We start from the raw sequence: 14,300 nt of genomic DNA, 5'->3' as shown, positions 1-14,300 counted from the left end.
TTTCATTTACACTAAGATCCCTACGCAGAATAAAGTCAATTGAATGGAGGATATAAACTCCTCCAGCATGAATTTTAGGCGGTTAATAAACAGATGTATAATTTTTTAATTTAAATTCCCAGCCGGCAAATTTAGTTGTAAATGCGCATTAGAAACTCGTTTAAATACGTATTGATGTGGTATGTATGTTAGCCATTTTATCGTGTCGAATACGCATTAGAAATACGCATTAGATGCGTATAAAGACAGGTATACAATACGACGCTTACTTAGTATCAAACTTGCATTTGAAACTCTTGTAAACACCTATAAAACATGATAACCAAAGAATACTCAATACGATATTTTCCTGGTATTACATGCGCATTTAAAACTTTCCAGAATACGCATTATTTACGAATATTTGTTAGCCATTATATCGTGTCAAACGCGCATTAAAAATAGACACCAGATGCGTTTAAAGACAGGTATACAATACGACGCCTACTGAGTATCAAACTCGCATTTAAACACGTATAAAACACGATAACCAGAGAATATTCAATACAATTTTATTAACTAATATGAATTCATAACATAATGATAATGACTAGCAGTAAGCAACCTTTAATACGGGTTATGAGTTATTAAATCATTAATAACAATAAAAACACATTAATAACTTGATATATTATCTAAAAAATTAAATACAAACTTATCTGTAAATATTTTAACTTTGACTCCCTATCAGCAACATCATTGCTTATAGTTAAAGACGAAGACCGCAATTAACATCAGTTGAGTTCTTTTTAAAATCTGTCACAACACAGGTACCAGAAACGGAAAGTCAAGTAAAGCCTGCAGATACCTAAAAAATGAAGCTAAAAAAAAAAATTTTAATTACAAAAGTACTATTTGCATTTTATTGTTAGTAGAATTAGGATAATAATAACAGAAAATATATACTCTGTGTCTTCAGAATAATTTAAAAAAATTATAAAAAGGCTTGACAAACAATGTAGTAATACTGGGAAATAACACCACAACTTAATAAAATATTTTATTAACTTTATTTTTTATTAACTTTATATAATTAAATACTTGGACTGAAAAGATTTTATTTATTACAATATTTGAACAATCGAGGGACAATTATAGTTAAACAATTTAAACAATTATACCATAAAATAGCAAGCAAATCGTAAAATATTTCTTAGAAATGATCTATTTTTTTTATTTGACTACTATTTTCAAGTTGCCTATAAGCATTCACATTATAACTTCGTTGAGCCTAATACTATCTATTTCAATTTAACTATTATCATTAAACATATTACCAGTAATCTTATATTGCTGCAACTGAATAAATGAACGTAAAAGAATCTTACAAATTGTGATCTTTTCTAATCAAAGACTTTATTTAAACTTAAGATTTATTGAAATCCATATCTTTTTATATGTTTACATACATTAGTCGTTTATCAAAAATATTAAATAACATTTATTTACATCAATTATTTTTAATTAAAAAAGAATCTAGACTACAATGCACAAAATTATTTTTACCTTAATGCATAAAAAAAATAAATGCACAATCTTGTATAAAAAAATGGAGCAAAATCAATCAGTATATTTTACTCTAAATTAATTATTTAAATGACGAATGGGGCAAGATGACGACCTATAGTTATCTCTTAAGCAAAACTAAATATAACAGTTGATTTTAGCTGAAAGGAAAGTAGATTAATTTTACTAGATTTATCAATGGTTTCTTTTTAAATATTATTTTTGTGACGAAAGCTAAGTATTAAAAAAGTTTTTCCGACATTAAGAAATAAACTTTTTATCCTCGTTTGACTTGATTTATTACATTGCTACATCACCAGCTAAAGGTAAGTTTTAATTTATGGGACAGACTAAGATACAGGCCTTTTTTGAAACAGTCGTTATCTTGCCCCATGTTCCCCAATATATATATTCACATACCTTTAAAAAGTGGTATTACACTTTACACAATGAAATATGGAAATACATCATTTTTTTTTAACTACTTTCAAAAGGAATTTATTTATTTTTTCTAGTCTGTTATTTTTTCTAAGAAAGAATATTTACAAAGATACAGAGAAATATAAAATATACCGAAATATAGGCAGATTTATGTTTATAAACTTTTGTGTCAACAAATTACAGTCAGTTTTCCATGTTAAATACATAAAATATATATCTAATATAACATATATCAAATATCAAATAAATCCAATATAAAATAAAACAAAATAGTAAACTTACTCAAATCAGTATCAGTTATACCGTGTGAAGTAACTAAAAAACACTTTAATTCTTTTCAATTGCTCTAAAAAATAACTTTCAGCTCTTTCCAATTGCACTAAAAAGAAAAAAAAACTTACTTAGATAAGTTGCCAAGTTCTTAAGAATCTGAAAACAAATAAGTAAAAAAGCAAAGAACAAACAAACATTTATTTGTTAAAACTACTATATTTAAACAAATTAAATTTAAAAGTGTAACGCCAATTCTCTTTAAAAGCTAAAAAAAATTTTCAGCTCAAATTTGCTTGCATACCTTGCTTGTAAAACCATGTGAATAAGAAACACATTTAGAAAAGCCAAGAAACTACTTAAAGATGACATATGCAACATTGAAGTTTGAACGTAAACTGGACTAATTATTAGTAGATGTTTTTAAAAAATTCATAAAAATTTACATATATTCGTTCTTTTATATTGCATAAATCCATCATATGATAAATCTGAAATGAAAAAATGTAATGGAATACAAAGAAAAACATACAAAGAAAAACATCATATATGAATCACAAATCAATATATCAGATAGAGATAAGATGTCATGATAAGAGAGTAGTAGTTGTTAAATATTATTATTTCATGTTAGCTTTTAGAAAACAATTCATGTTGGTACGTCATGGTTCTAAAAATTCAAATTAAGATATAAACAAAATGTATATATGGCAAAATGATTTTTCTTGAGTGGCTTTTACTGAACGATTAAAAGCAGTGAGTTTCAATAATAAAACCACTTATAATTTTTAACAATAGACACCAACATAAAGGTAAGCCAAATGTAACAACATTAGTAACATAAATAACAACTTTATGCAAAATCTTGCTCAACACGTTTGCCAAGTCACACACTTTGAAAACATGGTCCATAAATATTATAAGAAGTGTTTATATATGTTATATAAATTTAAATAAATATATAGTGTTTTATAGTTAGTATATATGTTTATATTATGTTGTTTCTATGTCATGGAAACAACATAATATAAACATATATACTAACTACAAAACACAATATATTTATTTAAATTTATAGAACATATATAAACACTTCTTATAATATTTATATACACAATAGATACATTTTATACTATTTTAAAAATGCATTTATAAAACAAATATATAACACATATTACCACATACATATATTTATCAAAACCATTTTAATTTTGAACATAATGTAAACATATATGCAAACTATAAACATATATAACTTGAATTGCGTGAACAAAAAATTTAAAAATAACATGAAAAAATCTAAAAAGATTCATATATATATATATATATATATATATATATATATATATATATATATATATATATATATATATATATATATATATATATATATATATATATATATATATATATATATATATATATATATATATATATATATTCATATATAAAGACATATATCTCGTAATAAAATATCAAATTATAATCATATTTAATTTAAATCAAATACTTATTGAATAAAGAACAAAAAACAGATAAAAGAACTGCAATCCTAATAACAAAATTTAACGCTTAGCAAAAATTAAAATGTCAGTGCTGGCTCAAAATTTTAACTTATTTTTCTAAATTTTCTAAAGCAGAACAAAAAAAGGTAACAGCATAACAGAAATGTCAATAAAATAGTAATCAACGGAATAAAATAAGCAAGGTATGAAATGATAGGACTTAACGTATGTTTGAATTATATTAATTTAGGACTTCATAAAACTAAATTATTAAATTTAAAAGTAGTAATAAATATTTTTATGATAAAGTTTTAGTAACTCTTTTAGTGCAAAAAAGTACTGTAACTGTACTGGAGATAATTTACTAAATTTCTCAAGAAACCTTTTTAATTTAAATTTTATTTTCGCTATATTAGTTTAAGCATGCGCTTTAAAAGCAAAGAATCTCGTTTTTCCCTTATTTGTTAATATTTGATCAAAATCGGGTTCAATATCATTCCGATTTTGATCAAATATTATAAATACGTATTTTTGATAAATAAATGGTATTGAACTCGAATTCGAAACTTAAAATAAATGCGTAGGTATCTGGTATCAATGGCGGTATGTTATACGTGATCAATACTCCGAGTATTTACAACACTAGATATGCCGACTGGGTAGTGTTCCGATTTAACTCCTTCACAACCGGTTATGCTAAATGCTAAAATATGCTGAAACAGCATATTTTCCAGAATTTCTTGCAATCTTGATTTTCTCAATAAGATCCGATCGTATTTTATTTGTTTCTTCCGAAAAGTCCTCGTTTATAAAGATCCCTTTTCCTTCTAGCTTCTTAGCATTTTTCAAGATTAGTTCTTTATCTTTATAATTTAACAGTTTAAGTGTAACAGTTCTTGGAGTATCCCTATTATTATAAACTTTTCTAATTCTGTGTGCTCTTTCTATTACTATATTTTTTAGCTGAATCTGTTCATTAAAAATTGTTTGAAATTTTGTTCAGTATTTTCCCAAGTTACTCGTTCATATCCTCGTAACCCGTAAATTCTTATGTTATTTCTTATATTTCTGTCTTCAAACTTTCTTATCTTTTCTTTTAGCTCGTGACATAAGTTTTTTGCTTCGTTCAAATTTTCTTGTACATTAACAATTTTATTTGAAACGTTTGCGGTTTCGCAATTAATTACTTTGTTTGAATCTTTATTAAAAGACAATTTTTTCATCAATCAAAGTATCTTGAATGAACTCAAGTATCTTGAGTGAACTTTTCCGTAGGTCTTCAACAGCGTGTTGTAAAGTTTTTTGTTTTTCTTCTACTAATCACAAACGTTTAGTAATTGACTCGATTTCAAGATTTTATCCATTTTTTTCATTTTGAGTTGTTGCATTTCCAGAATTAATCTTCAGAATTAAATTTTCTTGTACTTTGAATTTTTCTTCCAACATACTTATCTTCCAACCTACGTAATTTTCTTCCAACATACTTCCAACATACGTAAAAATAATATATGCATTTGAATAAATTGCTAATAGAAATACTTAATCTTTTCTTTTAATACCACCGTTAATATTAGGCCAATAATATTTTTGCATTGTTTTGATTATTGTTTTGTTTGCCCCCAAAAATATTTTTCAAAATGTTTTTTTAATGTTTTTATCTTCTACCTATTCCATTTTTAACTCTTGAGTTTTTCAAGTTATTATTGTAGGCAGTTCCAGGTTCTATCGTTAGTGTTGCGAAACTGAACTAAAGATATACTTAAATGCACTAATGGGTTCAATAAATTTATTACCAATTTATATTGGAAATGGTTATCACCGATTGTTAAACAATGTTTTATTAATATATTTCAGTTACGCTGGATAAATGCAGGGGCGGATTCAGCAGTTAGCTAACTTCCTAATATGGAGCAAACACCAAACAAATGTTTATACTTATATCAAATAAGGGTGCTTTGCAAAAAATTAAGGAAGTTACTAAATGTGTATGGTCATAACTTTTGAATGTTAAAAGATAATCATATGAAATTGAAATTTTATCGATAAAAAAGAATATAACTTTAGTTAAAAATAGTAAAAAAAAAAAAATAATATCAACTTGTTGCTCTCATGTTTGGGGCAAATAAGACCAAAATTTTTGGCCTTTTTTGTTTCCAGCCTCCAACCATCGCAATTTTTTGCAAAGCAACATTATTTGTCATAACTATAAACATATTGCTGTTTGGAGTTTGCTCCATGTCTACAAGTTATTTTTCTTGAATATCAAAAAAATGCTGGATCCGCCCCTGAAATGTGTTGTTCACGTTTGATTTTTATTTTATTCCGTCTTATTGTTAAGATTACACGTAAAAAATTAAACAATTAATAATTTTTAAGAAAAAATAAAATATTTTATAAATAGAATGAAAAATTTTGGATCATAGTAACTCGTAATAATTTTGCAGAGTTTTTTAAATGAATATATTTATTTTAATGAAGTTCTGAAGAAAAAAATTCTGCACTATGAGCACTAAGAGAGAAATGGGTTTAAGCAAAATAAAGTGAAATTATGATAACAAATAAATTATTTAGGGTCGAAAGCCCACAAATTTTTGCTTCAAAGATACCCTTGTCATATTCGGATAATCGTTTCGTTGTCGAAATTATTAAAATGTTTGCAAAAGCATTCCGATGACCAATAAAAAATTATTTTAATTTCGTTTCGCTCTTTTTACATCTTTAGAATTCTTAAACTCGTTCAAAGTCTTATATATTGTTTTGTCGAACAACTTTGCATATTTTAAATGTTAGCTCAATCGAATCTAAACATAATAAAATATTAAATTAAAACCATAAAAAGCTTAAAAAGACTAAAAAGTATAAAAATTAAGTAAGTTCTTAAGTTATTTGAAAGCTCTTAAATAGATGTTTTAGTTTTAAACATACTCCCATCCAACGAGGCTGCAAGAAATAAGAAATAGCAACAACTATTTTTGGCATATATCTTAACTTAAATATCACTAATTCAAAATATATTACCATGAAATGGTAATGTATTTTGAATTAGTATGAGTTCAAAATACATTACCATTTCAGGCTAATTTCATTTATAGCACATTATTAAAAAACGTTTTTATGAATCTCGTTGCGTTTGTAATTGTTGTATATTGTTGTACTTGAATGTTTCGGACGTGCTTGATACTCTTCTAAGTGCGTCCTCGTTTTCAATTTTTCTATGGGGGATGTGATATTTTAGGCGGATATGATATTTTATTACAGATATCGAGTAGTCAAGATATTGAGAGCCAACTCTATTACAATGACGCTATATTTTATTTTTAAAAATTAGATACTGTAAATATCTTTTGATTTTCATTAAAATTTGTGACCTCGTTGTATTTTGCTAATAGTTTTGAAAAATTACAACAACAACAATAACAACAACAACAACAACAACATCAACATCAACAACAACATCAACAACAACTTCTATTAAACGTTAAAAAGTATTGACGTTTAAAAGTTTAAAACTTTAAGAATTTTTAAAACCTTTTAAAACTTTTAAAACTCAGTTCAAAATTTTTTGAAACATTTAAGAGTTTAAAACCTGATAAGTTTTAAAATGTTTAAAAAGGTTTTAATTGAGTATTTTAATAATTTAATTATTTCAACGACGTTTCTTTTTTACGTTTCCAAACTATAAAATCCCTAATCGCATTATTTGTAATATACACCCTCAGTCGATACTACACCAGGAAAAAAAGTTCCATTGGATTTCCATAAACTTTTGAAAATTATGGCTTTTAGAAATTCTATAGAATTTCTATTAAATTTTTATAGAGTGTCCATTAGTTTCAGACCAATAATGATAATTTTATACATAAAAATAAGTATGTATTGATTTACTTATTATTTGAAACTTTAAAATATATAAAACAATAAATAATAATTATTTTCAATAAACAACAATTTTAGGAAAAATGGTAATGCTACCTAAAAAGGTAGACTTTGTGACATCTAAGGAGCTACACAATCTTTAATTCAGAATCGTTTTTGATTAATTTTATTAAATGTTAATTTTTTTGCTGCAGCCATCCAAAATGTTAAGAAAATTTTTTCGTTGAAAGTTATAGTTTCATTTATTTCGCCGTTAAAAATATTTGCAACGTACAAATATAACAAAAGGAAATCGAGCAATAAATACCTTTTTATTAGCCTTATCACCAAGCCCCTTTACAATCGTATTTTACAAGTCCGTATAATATTAAAAAATCTTTACAAAACGTCAAGTATAAAAAGTTAAGAAACAAAAAATACTAAAAAATTGTTATCATTTATTAAGAATCTCAATTATTAACAATCTACCCAATTACTTGCCTGATAAGAGTATTAAACTATTTGTTATATTTCGAACTAAACAGCTAAAACCGTCATCAGACCTAAAATAATGCCATTATAAAAGCCGTTTTAACATAAACCATTTTAAAACCGCTAAAAAGGAAATCCAAAAATGACGGAAATCCAAAGTGGTCCAACTAGTTGGACACCACATTTTGGTGAACAAGTATAAATTATTGGAAACAGTATAAATTCTTTTTTAACTACATTTTTGACCCTCCTGTTTATTAAGATTTCATTGTTTATTTAGGCGATGAGAGTTTAAGTTTATGCGTTATATATGAATTAGTGTTTTTAAAAGGACAGATTGCTTAAAAGTTCTTGAGCAAATCCGCCCTTTCAAAAAACACTGATTCATATTGAACTGAACTTTGCAAAATTTTAACCAGGGGGCGGGTTTAGGGTTAGGCTTTTTAGGTGCGTCAACTAACATCTTTTTTGGTAAACACTTTTTAATTAAGACTTTCATCAGTAAAAGAGTGCTAATATAAAAGCCGACTTAACATAAAGTTTATATAACTGGTGCATTTAGCATCTTATTCTACATAAAGTGAGTGCATAAAGTTATGCATTGAAATTGTTAATAAAACCACAAAAAACAAAATAATTAATACTACTTATAGGAAACCAGCTGGCAATTTAAAACTGTTAAAAACTCTTTTAAATACATTTTTAACTTAAGTAAATACAGAATGAATACATGTATACATTGTCGAAGACATCAATCTGGACTTGATCAGACATGCCTCAAATAACATTAAATATTTCATAGATACTCTTCTTCAACATAATGATATTCCAATAATAAATAAGGCAACCAGAATAACTAAAAACTCTTGTTCATTACTCGATAATATAATCGCCAACAACTTTTATGAAAACCCTATTTATTAGGGTGTGTCATACTTTATGATTTTTTTAAAAAAAACGTTTTTACAAAAACCCGGTATATAGAAAACTTTTGTTTAACTATTTTAACATCAAAAGCAAAAACAAAAACAAAAAATTTAGGTTAAGCTACCGGGAAGTGCGTTTTGAAATTGCATATTAATGGTCAAAATTGGGTCAGCTGAATCGAAAGAAAACAAAAAGCTATATAAAACTGGAGAAAGAAGATTGAAGGAAGAAGTAAGATTTTTTTAATTAGTTATGTTTTTAATTAGCAATTTGTTAATAAAGATAAATCTCTAAAGTAAAATTAATCTTATTTATATTACAAGTAAATCTTCTTGTTTCAACTTAAAAATAACAAAATATAGTTAAATTTAAGTTACGGTATTTTACAAAACATTAGTTAATAAAAATTCAATTACTTTATCTATAGTTGAAACAAAAAGCGTCTCAAGTACAGCAACAAACAACTAGAAGTCGGGAAGAAATGTTTGAATTTGAATTGAGCGAAACAGAGGATCTATTTAGTAATGAATTTTTGTAACAAACAGCAATACTGAACTCAATCTAATGTGTCAACAGAATGAAGTTCATGAACGTTTACAAGCACAAAGGAATTATGAAAGTATTTCCAACATAGCTTTAGCAAGCTTACGGTATGGTACAGGCTTACGGGAAACAACTGCAATTGCAACGGCAGCTTGGATGGATGCAGGAATAATTAAAGAAAATGATACCAAGTTAGTTATTGATCATAAAAAATTATGCAGTCTCTTTCTATAGAGTTTGAATAGAAGTGGAGAAATCTCAATGCAGGTCTAGCATTATTGATTGCGCTTTTTTTGATGGCAGAATTGATAACACAAAAGTTCAATTAGTTGTCGAAGGTTCGTCTAAATATTATCCTGTTACAATCAAAGAAGAACATTATACAGTATGTCAAGAGCCCGGAGGGAGATATCTTTTCCATTTCACACCTGAAAAGGCTCAAAAACATATGAAACACGCTGAAGTAATTGCTCAGAATATATATGAATTTTTGAAAAATAATGGTACCGATAAAATTTTCCTTTGAAAAATTTGATGTTGGATATCCGCTTATTACTCTAAAGGACAAAGTAATAAAAAATTTATCCTCGGATCAGTTTTATGGATATAAAATAGTCTCTGCTATTAGAAGTGGAGAAATACCCGGAGACTTGGCTTTACTTAAAATTGGGCCAGTTAATCATTCCAGATGGTTGACAACTGCCAACAGACTTTGTAGAGTTTTGGTCTCAAAATATGAGTTAGATGGCAAGAATTTAAAAAACTTGAAAAAATAATTTGGTTCATTGTTGGAGTTTAAATGCCTATGTGGTTTAAAATTAAAGTCGAACACAGGTTTACTAAAGGACCGAGGCATATTCTTTACCAGCTTAGCCTTCTAAAACATCAGTCAAGTGAAGTACTAGAAATTGTTATGCCAACCGTTCGACATTCAGTCCATTATACAGACCATGCTCTGCTCGGAGAATGTAGAGGAAAGAAAGAACGGTGTAGAGTTAATTGTGAAAATCAGAGGTCCTGGTGATGAAAAACTTCAAACTGGTGATAAAAATGTAAGAGCTAAAATAACTCCAGAAATAAAACCAGATGCAACAACGCTTATACAGCTAATCGACTGGAATATCTCCTATGAGTCTATTCTTACTTGTGATCTGACAACAGAAAAAGTAGAACAGATAATAGTTCAGCCTATAAATGTTCCGAATTGGCCTTGTCATGGGCAGTCAATTGAAAGACGAGTTAAACAGGTAACGGAAGCAGCAAGCAAAGTTTATTCTCATAAAAAAATAGATGGTTTTATAAGAGAGCAGAACTTATCAAGACAATTGATGTCTACTAATCGATCAAAGAAAGATTTGATTTTAATGACAAAATAAAAGAAATGTAAATGTTTTATTTTTTAAAAAAAATCATAACTTAAATTAAAAAGTCTTTTTTTATTAAATTAATAACTAAATGATAGATAAATGATTATAAACGGAAACTATTATAAACGTTTTAATAATAATAATAATAAAAAAATAATAATAAAAAAAAAAATTTAAGCCGACAAAAATATACAACCACAACCAAACATTTACTATTCTTGAAAGAAATTTTTCGGAAATTGAGGTGAATCCTAAATCACGATTTCCGGTAGCTTAATCATTTCAGATTTTTAAATCTAAGCTTTTTTTAGTAAAATTATATATAAATACAAGTTTTTGGAATACAGGGTTTTCAATCCGGAAGAAAAAAATATTATGACACCTCCTACTATTTATACTGGTATAATTTGACAGATCATTTTACTTCTTTTCTAATTACTAAAAATATTACAATTAACAATAAGCCTTCAAAAACTATTATATACAAGAGGCAGATCAATGAAAACTCCTTACAACAATTTTAAGACCTTCCCAGTGGGCACGGTACGTTTTTAAAACGTTTTTTAGACGTTTTTGTAAGGTTTAAACCTAATAAAAACGTCCAAAGAACGTTTTAAAAACGTACTGTGCCCACTGGGTTTTAAAATATAAGATCGAATATGACCTTACACTGAAATCAAGTGAGGCAAACAATACCTACAAACTATTTCTTCATCATTTTTGTAATCAGTATGAAAATGCGTTTCCTGAGAATAAAATTATTATAAATACCAAGTCACTCTAATTTCCTTGGATGTCTAAGGGCCTATTAAAATCCTCAAAGAAAAAAAAAGTTGTATGAAAAGTTCTTAAAAAATAAAACATAAATATGAAACAAACTATAAATATTATAAAAATATATTTGAAAAAACTAAAAAAAACTTTAAAAAACTTTATTACTCAAAGTTGTTGGAAAAAACGGAACCCTATAAAGACGTGGAAGGTAATTAAAGAAATTATTCGCAATTCAAAAAATTATGAAAAAGATAACTTGCTAAAAAAAATTTTAGCAGATGGTAAATTTATATACAATAAAACAATAACTGCGGAAAATTTGAACAACTTCTTTCTTAATGTTAGGCCTAACTTAGCTGAAAAAATTCCGTCGAGTTCTTCTTCATATGATTTATATTTAAAAACCTATGATAAAGTAATAGATGAATCTAAACTAGATATTTATAAGTTGCAACCTGCTCTAGATAGTATTAAAAACAACACTAGTGCAGGTTTCGATCAAATTAGCGTGCATGTTGTAAAATCAGTTTTTAATATCATAGAATTCTCTCTACATCACATTTTTTTAATTTTTCTATTAAATCAGGTACTGCTCGAGAAAAACTAAAAATTGCACGAGTTTTGCCATTTTCAAATCTGGTGATGACACAAATATCTCAAATTACTGACCAATATCGGTTCTGCCATGCTTTTCTAAGTTACTCGAACGCATAATGTATAATAGGCTTTACAGCTACTTAAAGGTAAACAACATGTTGTTCAACAAGCAATTTCGTTTTTAAAAAAATCACTCAACCGATTTTGCTTTGACTGAGCTAGTAACCCATGTTGCAAATGCCTTCAATGATGATTGTTTGACATTAGAAGTTTTTATTGATCTGTTTAAAGCCTTTGACACCGTGAACTATGTCATTCTTCTTAAAAAACTCGAACATTATAGAATAAAAATCAATAACTTACTCTGGTTTAAAGAATGTTTATCAAGCAGAGAACAGTTTATAAAATATGAAACAGGTAAAACGTCAAAAAATATATTGACATGCGGAGTTCCTCAAAGCTCGAGTTTAGGACCACTATTATTTTCACTTTATATAAATGATTTATCTTTTACATCAAACTTATTAAATTTTATTTTATTTGCGGATGACTCCAACCTGTTTTAATCACATAGGGATATTAAAACGCTTTTTACAGTGGTTAATAAAGAGTTAAACAAGATAAACTATCGCTGAACGTAACAAAAACTAAGTATATATATTTCATAAACAAATTAAAACAGATAACGGGTGATGCGGAAGTTATCGGACACAATAAAAATGTCAATAACTTATTTATAAATAAAAGAACAAACTACTATTATATTTTTTTTAAATAAAGCATTTATCTTTTAATAAAAATATATTATTTTTTATATGAAAAAACACCACCATCTGCGATTGATCTCAATTTTGCTCTGACGCCTTTCATATGCGACTGTAAAAAGTTTAAATCAATTTCTTGTAGTTTTAGTTTAATTTAATGTAGTTTTAGTTTTAGTTTAATCAAAACTTGCTCTGTTGAGCTTGCCAACCTCCCTCGTAAACCTTCTGTGCCAAATGTCCCCAAAAATTTTCAATTGGTCGTGCTTGAGGCACATTTGGGGGATTGGATTCTTTATCAACATAATAGACATATTGGTCCATCCAATTTAGAGAATCTTTAGAATAATGAGAACTTGCTAAATCTGGCCAAAATAAATAGTTAAAGTGTCCATGATACTTGTGAATAAATGGAAGAAGTCGTTTTTCTAAACATTCATTAATATAGATTGATGAATTTATCGCTACAGCCTTAGAAGTGCGAAACAATGGCTCGGACATACCACGGTCAGATATGGCTATCCGCCTTAATAACTTTTTTTGGAAATTTCTCTTTTCCTATAAAACGAACACTTTCTGGGCATGTCTTTTTGTTGTTTATGTAGTATCCAGAATTTCCAGGCATGTTGTCCCCTGCAAAACAAAAGTATTTTTCGTCATCGATGACTAGAAGCGATTTTGTGTTATAGAGTTGATTAACTAGTTTCCTGCTTCTTTTATTTGCCTTTATTTATTGTTCTATAGTGTATTTTGGAGTCTTTTTACGTTTTTTATATTTAATATTCATTTTTTTTTTAACTGACGACCAATTGTCGATTGATTTACACCGAATTTAATACCTATTTTTCTCTGACTGACCCCTTTTCGATTGTTGACAAGTCTCGTTAATTCGGCTTTCTTTTCTCTAGTCCAGGATGTCGGACGACCAGGGTGCTTTCTATTAGAAAAAGATTGAACAGTTTCAAGTCTTTTTAGGTTATCATATATTGTACTTCGAGCAAATCCTTCCTTTTCAAAATGATTTACGATTTTTTTTTTTTAATATTAGGTTTATTTACAAAAAACATTTTTAGTCGCTTTCGAAAAGATTCTCGTTCAGCTGCATTTAACCTCATTTTAAACAATTGTGTTTCAAATAATAGTTTATATTTTATAGAACGTTTATGCCTGCGCATAAAACCACAAAAACTAATTATTATGCTCAAATAATGAAATTAGGATTT

At 27.1% G+C, this 14,300-nt stretch overlaps 1 long non-coding RNA gene across 1 annotated transcript; it reads right to left on the bottom strand.

Moving 5' to 3' along the window:
- Positions 1-658: 658 nt before the first annotated feature.
- On the bottom strand, positions 659-2,777 carry LOC136092346 (uncharacterized). Its single transcript, XR_010644356.1, has 3 exons — positions 2,561-2,777; positions 2,269-2,365; positions 659-860 (listed from the first exon to the last, which is right to left on the bottom strand). It is a non-coding gene; the product is annotated as an uncharacterized LOC136092346 (long non-coding RNA).
- Positions 2,778-14,300: the final 11,523 nt, after the last annotated feature.

Source organism: Hydra vulgaris, chromosome 15, assembly GCF_038396675.1.
Source record: "Hydra vulgaris chromosome 15, alternate assembly HydraT2T_AEP".
Classification (NCBI taxonomy): domain Eukaryota; kingdom Metazoa; phylum Cnidaria; class Hydrozoa; order Anthoathecata; family Hydridae; genus Hydra; species Hydra vulgaris.
The sequence above is the reverse complement of the archived record's forward strand: the minus strand, read 5'-3'. Positions and strand labels throughout refer to the sequence as shown.